Genomic DNA, 10,871 nt, shown 5'->3' on the forward strand with positions numbered 1-10,871 from the left:
AAATTCGGGAATCACTCTATGCAGTTATTTAGTTGCGGTGTTTTCGTTTTTGAATTTCCAAACAAACAATTCCAATAAAGCTCTTATTGATATCCTCCAATTCCCTTAGTTCAGCTAATGTAGTAATAATATAAGATTCCCTGCTGATCTAAAAATAGTCTTCCTTTTTTTTGCATTCAGTCTTACCTGTGAAAACAGGGACAAACTGAGAAAGCAGCCAACCTACATCTTATTAGCTGCCATCTTTTCAATGTTTTGGCTGAGTCAAAATATATGGAGATCGGGGATGGGAAGTAGCTCAGTGGTTTTACAGGAAGGAGGTCCTAGGTTGAACCCTGGGCACTTCCAGGTGGAGCTGGGAAGGATTTTAACCTGAAGACCTGGAGAACTGCTACCAGTCCTTGCAGGCAGTATTGGACTCACCAGTTGCCCAGCTTCAGCATTAAACAGCTTCCTCTGTTCATTGATTGTTATCTCAATGGCTTTGTTTGAGCTGCTTGTGTACAGAAATGGATATATTGGGGGGAACTTGCTTGCAAAAATGTGCTCTCTTAGGCAAAATTGCATACACGGTATGCATTTTAGGAGAAATGCATGCTAAACTGCTGGGAAATTTTCATTAGGCAATGGAAATGTGGTGAACTCAACCAATGACTGGAATAATGAAATATAGGGAGAGAAAGAAACTGAAATTCATCATTCCCTAGGGACACGTCTACATTTCATTTTCTGAGTTTCATATTTAAATATATAACAAATCAGTTTGTCAGAGAAGTGTTTACCCACCTCTGCTTTCTGTGACTGGTAAATGGCTCTGTTTTGTCTCCCTTTTTTGTCTTTTTGAGATGCCTTTATTTGTGTGTGTGTGTGTGTGTGTGTATTTAATATCCTGCCTTTCTCCCGGTTCAGCACCCAAAGGGGCTCACAGAATGAATGAAAACAGCTAAAAACACACTCTATTAAAAACAGCACTGAAAACACTGAAAACCATTTAAGCACACAAGTCAATGTACAACACTCATCCTCAGAAAACCCAGCCGTAGCAGCAACTGAGCACCCAAAGGCCTGTCTCTACAACAGCAACAAGTAAAAAAATTCCTTCCAGCAGCACCTTAGAGACCAACTAAGTTTGTCATTGGTATGAGCTTTCGTGTGCATGCACACTTCTTCAGATACGAACAGCGATAAGTGTTTGTCTACCAGTGAAAGGAAAGCAATTGGGGGGGGGGGGACAGCTCCACAGTCTGAGAGCAGATACTGATAAGGCCTTATTTGCTGTTAACATATCACTAGCATGGATTGCCTGTAATTTCTCTCTTAATGGGAGTTTGGGAGCTGGGGGCACTGTCATGCAGTGGTTCCGCTCCTTCCTCCTGGGCCATGTTCAGAAAGTGGTGGGGGGATGAGTGTTCAGACCCCTGGGCGCTCACTTGTGGGGTGCCTCAGGGCTCTGTCCTCTTTTTAACAGCTACATGCAGCCGCTGGGAGAGATCATCAGGGGGTTTGGGCTGGGTGTTCACCAGTATGCGGATGATACCCAGCTCTACCTCTCTTTCAAATCAGAACTGGTGAAGGTCCTATGTGAGTGCTTGGAGGTGGTTGGAGGATGGATGGCGGCTAACAGATTGAGGCTGAATCTTGACAAGACAGAAGTACTGTTTGTGGGGGACAGGAGGCGGGCAGGTGTGGAGGACTCCCTGGTCCTGAATGGGGTAACTGTGCCCCTGAAGGACCAGGTACACAGCCTGGGAGTCATTTTGGACTCACAGCTGTCCATGGAGGCACAGGTCAATTCTGTGTCCAGGGCAGCTGTTTATCAGCTCCATCTGGTACACAGGCTGGGACCCTACCTGCCCGCGGACTGTCTCGCCAGAGTGGTGCATGCTCTAGTTATCTCTCGCTTGGACTACTGCAATGCGCTCTACGTGGGGCTACCTTTGAAGGTGACCCAGAAACTACAACTAACCCAGAATGCGGCAGCTAGACTGGTGACTGGGAGCGGCCGCCGAGACCACATAACACCGGTCCTGAAAGACCTACATTGGCTCCCAGTACGTTTCTGAGCACAATTCAAAGTGTTGGTGCTGACCTTTAAAGCCCTAAATGGCCTTGGTCCAGTATACCTGAAGGAGCGTCTCCTCCCCCATCATTCTGCCTAAACACTGAGGTCCAGCTCCGAGGGCCTTCTGGCGGTTCCCTCACTACGAGAAGCCAAGTTGCAGGGAACCAGGCAGAAGGCCGTCTCGGTAGTGGCACCCACCCTGTGGAACGCCCTCCCATCAGAGGTCAAAGAGAATAACAATTACCAGACCTTTAGAAGGCATCTCAAGGCAGCCCTGTTTAGGGAAGCTTTTAATGTTTGATGGATTTCTGTATTTTTTTATTTTGTTGGAAGCCGCCCAGAGTGGCTGGGGGAACCCAGCCAGATGGGCGGGGTATAAATATTAATATATTATTATTATTATTATTATTATTATTATTATTATTATTATTATTATTATGGTTCAGTTACATACCTGGGATTTTTAGAAGCTAAATTTCTAAGATACACCTTGTCTCTTAATGCATAATGTATGTAAAATGCACACAGACAAATACTAAACTCCCATTTCACAGGCTTATGACGTATGTTTTGGACAGATGATAATAGATCATTGGACAACTGTTATTCTCACCCCAACTCCAAATCTTTTCAGCCTAAAGAGTAAATGCTACACTGGGCTTTAAAAGAGGATGTCATATTGTCATAGTGCATCATAAAGTAATACAGAATACAACAGTCTTCAGCAATATGTAATGAGAATGTTGCCCCACATTGATCCTTGGAATAAGAAAAATGGTTGTCACGGTATTTCCCGGTGCAAACTTTGGAGTGGTGTTGAACATGAATGAACCCTGTAGATCCATCCAATGAGAAAATGAGCAACACAATCTATTGACAAATCTAGAAACCAATCACACACATATGACAACTTACACACTTTGTGCCAATCCTGGTAAACTTCATGGGTAAGAAAAGGTTTAAGTTGCAATGTGCAACATGGATGTGAGGCTGCTTTGAAAACTACTCAGAAACTAATGGGAGGTGTTGGAGAACTGTGTGTGCCATGTTGCGTTCCTTGGGACCACCTAAGCTAGCCTGCTGCTCTCGGGTACAGTGGAAGATTCTGATCCATGGCTAGGGTTGAACTAAAATTCCACTGCCAATCTACTTATACATGGACCTGGACACATCTTGTCCTTCACCTACCCCATCTGCCATTGCAGCAAAACCACCAACATTCCAAAGTTTGGCAGGCTTCATCCCCTCATCGGGGTGACCATTCTGGCATCTTGCATCCAATTATGGGCTGAAATAAAATATATACAGGCATTTCCTTTGTTTTTGTGTTTTTAGACACCAAACTTTAAAGTCCCCTACATGAAAACCCCTGGATGTATCTGTCTATGATTTGGTGGAGCAACTTTGCCTGCAAATTTAATCCACTTCTGTGAAAGAAAGAATGGCTATGCATATAGGGAGTGGGGGGGGCAGAGTTTTGTTTTTAACAGATTTAGTTTGGTCCCAAATAACAAGTTGAACTGGAAAGACACAGTGGCTCCAAAACTGTTTGGTGCTTCCCAAAGCTACAGATACAAGTCATATATGGTCAATGACATCTGAAGGGCACCATCTCACCTACTACTCCTTTACTTCCATTTCTTTGGGCATTGAAATGTCATCTGCCCACCACCCCTGTGGTGGTGTAATGTTACCTTTTCTACCCATACCTCTCATGGTATATATTTTTTCTTCCTATGAAAATGACTAGAGAAATGGATGCAGTGTTCAAAATTCTACATCCAGGTTCAGTAAGTGCTCTCTCTCTCTCTCTCTCTCTCTCTCTCTCTCTCTCTCTCTCTCTCTCTCTCTCTCTCTCTCATATCTAATGACACAAAAGTTGAAATTTCCTTTTAAAAAAACCAACCCTAATTTTATCTAGCAAAGGAACTAGAAAATTAATTACATAGAAGATTAGTGTGACTATATTATAATAAATGGACACCACGGAAGACATGAATGATTGAAAACTTAATATGAACCAGGTCTGTAAGAAACTGGAAATCTTAATACTTATATGATCCATTTAATAAATTTCCAATTTATTTTGGGGCACATCTATTTAATAAGTAACTGATTACCCTGATCTGGAGCAAATTGACCATAGTCCATGGCACACCATTATGTATATCATTAATTATGAACTCATGCAGTGGATTGTGATGTGTTTGTATGTTTGTGTGTATGCGTTTTGGTTTATACCTGTACCCTAACCACCTCCTCTGTATCCCATCGAAAGAGCTTAAAAATATAAATGAGAGCTTAAAAAAAAAGCAGTGATGGGCAATTACTTTCAGGCTTTACATAGCTAATTTGCCCTACCCTCTCAATACTGGAAGAACTTGTGATTTTGCCAGTCTGAGAAAATGGGAAATGGCCCTCCCCTCCTTTTGTCCCTGCCAGCCCTTTCCATTCTCAGAAGCTATCACTGATAGCCTCTTATCTCCAAAACACCTTTCTCTGCAAGTATCCACTGTGTACACACCCACATATGTTACAGGAGAAAGTGTATGCAAAAGTGCAATTTAAATGCAATGTTTACCCTGCTTTTTTTTTTTAAGTCCAGAGAAATGAGATGGATTGAGCTTATGGTTGCACATATGCACAACTCTGGGAATGCCTTTCAATTCCAAATGAGTATGAAGAGTGGTATTCTTTATTTGTAAGTTATTGAACTGGAAAAATAAACTCTATATATACATATATTTTTAGTTTGTTCAGGCACTGATCATTTTAGGCACATCCAATTGATGTATGATCACCAATGCACGGTTCCTTTTGAACCCAGAAGAAGGCGGAATGGGGGTGGAATGGGGTGGGGCATAACACTTCCAGAGATAAAAAAGAGGCTTTTGTCTGTGTTTGGATACAATTGGGCACCTTTTTGAATAAAATCGACAGAATGAACCTTTCAAAACTACACTGACCTTTCAATTTTTTTTGCTCCTTTTAATTTCTGAGCAATGCTGAGTTCGAGACTGACAGTATAACATAAAATATAAAAGAAGGAAATGTGTGTTTCTCTCTTTTAATTGGTAAATGGATTCTTCACAGTCCATTTGAGGTGAAATGTCTAAGAAAGTGGGGTTGTGGGAGGAGAAAAGGAAGAGAGCAGCTGACAAAATATTTCTGTTAATAAAATGATTGCATGGATAGCCAGAGGGAGAATGACCTAATGTAAAAGGGATGCATTAGGATTTACAGTAACATAAACATACATAGCTTTTCCATATTGAAGAGACAACCTTACAGGTCAGTTCTGAATTGCTAAGAGACAATGATAATTTTAGTGAGGAAAGGAAGCAGACATAATCAGGACTAAATAACAGGGTTGTTGTTGTTTTTCAACTGCATTGAAGAAACCGGCTTCCTATTTTTCTCCATGATTATTTCTCCTGCATGACATCATGGGTTGCAATCAAAATGCAGTATCAGTCAATCAACAATTGCAATATATTCTGCTGCAGTTTCTTTGGAACCATTTAAACTGTGCAAACTTTCCTAGAGTTCAAATTTTCAATTGCATTCTTTTTGGTGCTGGAGGAGACTCTTGAGAGTCCCATGGACTACAAGAAGATCAAACTTATCCATTCTTAAGCAAATCAGCCCTGAGTGCTCACTGGAAGGACAGATCCTGAAGCTGAGGCTCCAATACTTCAATGTATGGCTCCAATACTTCAATGAGGCTCCAATACTTCATGAGAAGAGGTGGCCAGCTCCAGGTAGAAAGCCCGCTTGGTGTGGCATACCCACCGTGCCAAGCGGGCTTTCTACCTGGAGTTTGGAGCTGGAGGCGCGTGGCTTTGGAGGCGTGTGGCTTTGGAGGCTGTGCATGTGTGTTATGTAGCGGGGTATAGTCACCACACAGGCGACTCCAAAGCCGCACGCCTCCAGCTCCAGGTACAAAGCCGCTCAGCGCAGCGGGGTTTGTGTGCCACTTGGCGCCCCACCCCCGCGACTCCCAAGCCGAGTCTCCAGCCTCCCGGTAAAAAGTCCACTTGGTGCGGTGCTGGGAGGCTGGAGGCTTGACTTGGGAGTTGCGGGGTTGGGGTTCCAAGTGGCACCCCCCCCCCCAGAGTGGAACCTGGGGCGCACCGCCCCCATTGCCCCCCCATTGTGACGCCCCTGGGCAAGAGCTTTCTTCCCTTTCCAAGGGAAGTGGGTCCAGTGGTCTGCCCTCTGTCAGCAAGGAGAACCAGGAGTGAGCTGCAACCCTCACGAAGCCCCAGAGGATGAAGAGGAGAGCCCACACCTCTTAAGGCATCACTCTGGGATCCCACATAGCAGTTGCCGGGGCTGTTCCCATGCACCTCCTCTGAATCAGGTTGCCACTAACTAGGTGAAAAGAAGATCGGTAAAGTCCCTGCCTTAGCATGCCAGAGACTTAAGTTTGGGGTTAACGGGGCACAGAGGTAAGGGAGACCTGCCTGTACTTTCAAGGCAACCATCAAAGGGGAAAAGAGACACCAGTATGGGGTTGCATTCAATGCTACTCAGAGTAGAACTACCATGCACTACAATGCACATATCCCTAACCTACTCCCTTCCGAGGTCACAAAGGGGCAATTTTATCTCATCCAGTCCCAGCCCTTAAATAGAAATAGTAAACCAAAACAAATTGGATGGGATCATTAAGTGTGCAGTGCAAATATGTTAGCTTCTTCTGTTCCTGGAGCGCTGCCACAATGAAGTCATTCAAATGCTCCTTGTTTGGCTGGCAGTGCATTTGCTCAGGAGAAGGGGAGGGTGCGACAAAGAACAAACTGTCCCAAAGGAAGCCGCCCACAAGGACAGCCATTAGAACAAAGAACCCAGAGACATTTGCAAAGAAAACACACACACCCCTGTGTTGCATAAGGATTCAAGTCTGAAGGGTGTTAACAGTAACTGATTTCAACACTTCCTTGAGGCCTGATCTTTCCTCTATTAGCTCTTCTGAAGTGGTAGTTTGTCTGGGGAATGGTTCCAAACACTCTGAGATATTCCATAGCCCACAAATGGGCCCACTTTTTTTTAAAAAAACAACAACAGTGAGAGTGACAGTCCTCTGATAGAGGTTGCAGAATGGCAGTATCCCAAGGTTTCGGGGCTCTGAGGCAAACTTTTCATAACTTACAATGCCTTGGAATGAATCCAGGATCTTGTCCATTCAAACCTCATGTTCTTCCACTGAGCTAAAAACAACCACCACCAAAGACAAGTGTGAAGCTTCATCCATGGAATTAAGGACACACCAGAATTATGAAAAAAGTTGCAATTCAGATTCAGTTCAGATTTCATATGGACTCATAGCTTAAGAGACCAGTCCAGAATGAATCTGCACCAATCAGAAGCTGCACCTTGGTTTTCAAACATTTTGGAAGTCAAACAGACTTCTGGAATGGATTAAGTTTGACACTTTTGTTTTTGCCATTTATTTTGCATTTTGCGTTTTTGTTTTTGAAGCTTTTTCGGTCCATTTGTTTTTGTGACTGTGTGGAACCCAGTTCAGCTACTGATTGATTGATTGTGTGACTGCGAAAATGGATAAAAGCCCCCCCATCCAAACAATGACTATTATCAGTGCAGGTAAGAAAAAAAATATTAATTTTATTTTTTATCATCTACAATAGTGTCTTATTTATTTTATAGTACAGTACATTGATTATTGCTTTTATTTTATAGATCAATGGCCTTGTTAGATAGTAAAATTCATCTTAAATTGCTGTTTTAGGGGTTGTTTCTAAAAGTCTGGAACAGATCGACCCATTCTGCATTACTTTCTATGGGAAAGCACGCCTTGGTTTTGGAACACTTTGGTTTCGGAACGGACTTCCGGAACGGATTAAGTTTGAGAACCAAAGTACCACTGTATCTGAAAATAATTATTATTTGGGTGGTTCACCAGCATTTCTACCCACATTGGATCTGGGTACAGAGATGCATATGAGCCCATTCTGGTCAATTAGATTATCATCTACTGCTCTGCATTTACTTGGAGGAGGTCTTTAAGCACGGCAGCCCCCCTTTGTGGAATAGCATCCCTGTTGAGATACAACAGGCACCTGCTATCTGCACTTTCAAAAAAACAACTGAAGGCAGTTTTGTTCCAACAGGTTTCCCCAGCTGTATAAATGGGCCTTTGCAGTGCTTTCTCTCTCTCTAGAAAAAGATATTTGATAAGCAATAATGCTTCTGTGTGGGGGAAACTCAGTTTGTAGCACCTTGGGTGCCATGCTTTCACCTTTTTCAGATTTTCACCAGATTTCCAGGGCCAGTGGCAGTGCTATCTCTACTCGGAAGGGTAGAAGGTGACATCTCCTTTTATTTTTGAGATTAGCGGCATGGAACAAGCCAGGCATGATATTGACTGTCCTTGAACTCTGTCACCGGCTGCAAGTGTTGCAGAAATAACAGCCTGTGTGTGACTGAAGTAATCTTGGGCAATGGGAAGATGGTTAAAAGCTCCACAGCTGTGGTTCAAAGTCATAAAATGATGGATACTGAATATGAAAAAGCAGAGGAGATGGAGGAGCCGCCTGAAGACTAGACCCAGCTGCTGGGCCTGCTCTGTGTTGCCCCAGAAGACAAGCAGAAGTATAAACTGATGGTATGAAAACGTGATGGTATTGTACATTCAGTTGGACCAATATTATTTTGTGCCATGTTTTGCCAATGTGCAGAAGCAAACATGGGCTCTGATAAAGTATCAGGATAAAATTTTATATATATATATATATATATATATATATATATATATATATATATACACACACACAGTGGTACCTCTACTTACGAATTTGATGCGTTCCGAACACACATTTCTAAGTCGAAAAGAATTGTAAGTCGAATCCCATAGGAATGCATTGGGAGAAAAAATTCGTAAGTCGAAGCAACCCTATCTAAAAATTCGTAAGTAGAAAAAATCCTATCTAAACCACATCCAAGATGGCGGACGGAGCTCCGTTCGTAAGTAGAAACATTCGTAAGCAGGGTTATTCGTAAGTAGAGGCACCACTGTATATTAAATAATTAACTGATGAAGTATTTCCACCCGTTTATGTACTCCTGAACACCATAGCTTCTAAGCCATGTGAAATAAAGTTGCAAAATGAATGGTAGGGAAAACCAGTTAATCATAAAAGCCATCATGGGGTGGGGCAGCATCCCTTAAATCAGGCATGTCAAACCTGCGGCCCTCCAGATGTTTTGGCCTACAACTCCCATGATCCCTAGCTAGCAGGACCAGTGGTTGGGGAAGATGGGAATTGTAGTCCAAAACATCTGGAGGGCCGCAGGTTTGACATGCCTGCCTTAAATGCTTGCTGAAAGTTTATTTAAAAAGGCTTTGTCAAGTGCAATAAGTTCAGTCTCAGACAGAAAGATTCCATCTAAGAATCCGTACTGAGGTTCCTGCTACTTTTTTTTTTTTTTTGCAGTGTTTCATCACTACATCGATGTCCACATGTGCAGATTGTTGATGTAGTTCGGAAGAGAAAAAAAGAGAGCAAAATAAACAAAAGCTGCCACAAACTGTGTGCATACTCAAATTCCACAGTCATTTTTTTCTATTAAGGAATCCTAGATTCACAAGAACTGGGGCTTGCAATGATCTAAGGAAACAGTAAAGGAATAAAATGCTTATGGGACATTCTCTCATCCACATTTATAGGCCAATCCTGCAATCCCCCATGTGTCATATTCTTTTAAAGCCCCTTTCAGTCAGTAGCCAAACTTTGCAGTAGAGAAATCCAAAAGTTAATTATATGCTGTATGAAGAAGAGTGCTCTTTTTCAGGCCTGGCCCTACCATTCGGCAGAAACTTACAGAAACTTATTAAGAGAAGAGGGAGGAGAGTTTAAATTAAAAGAATTTGAGGACTTGAAAGGGCATAACATTGTTAGTTCTTTAATGTATGACTATTGTGTTTTTATTTCTGGAGAGTAGTAAATGGGGGATTTTATGCCTCCAGGGACAGAACAACTTGGCAAGCTTTGAGTACTGTACCTCTCGATTTGGGAAGGAGTGGTGACAATTGTTGTTTTGCAATTTCAAAATATCTCGGGTCTGTACTACCTTCTCTCATCGCTGAATGACCTGCCCCTTCCTCTTGCATTGAAAAAGAAACTACCCTTCTTCCTCAGGTATGGAGAGTGCGCCATTCCATCCTGTGGAAGCAATTAAGCACTAGAAAAAGTAAAGTTTCTGAAGAACCCTTGATCAGGCAGAAAATATATCTGCAAGAATTGTACCACTTTCCAAGAATTTTTGCTAGGAGGAACACGCTGATGAGTGTCCAGTGCAGCTCTGAATTCAGGGAAGGATCTGTTGGATCTGCAATCTCCTCATTCCAGTCCCAAGCAGATGGAGAGTTTGACACACACAACTACAGCTTTCCGTTTATGGTTGCCTTGCCGTAGACACACACACATGTGGTCCAAGACATCTGCCCATTGTTGTTGTTGTTTAGTTGTTTAGTCGTGTCCAACTCTTCATGACCCCATGGACCATAGCACGCCAGGCACTCCTGTCTTCCACTGCCTCCCGCAGTTTGGTCAAACTCATGTTCATAGCTTCCAGCCATCTCGTCCTCTGCCGTCCCCTTCTCCTTGTGCCCTCCATCTTTCCCAACATCAGGGTCTTTTCCAGGGAGTCTTCTCTTCTCATGAGGTGGCCAAAGTATTGGAGCCTCAGCTTCACGATCTGTCCTTCCAGGGAGCACTCAGGGCTGATTTCCTTCAGAATGGATAGGTTTGATCTTCTTGCAGTCCATGGGACTCTCAAGAGTCTC

Source organism: Zootoca vivipara, chromosome 8, assembly GCF_965207765.1.
Source record: "Zootoca vivipara chromosome 8, rZooViv2.hap1.1, whole genome shotgun sequence".
NCBI lineage: Eukaryota > Metazoa > Chordata > Lepidosauria > Squamata > Lacertidae > Zootoca > Zootoca vivipara.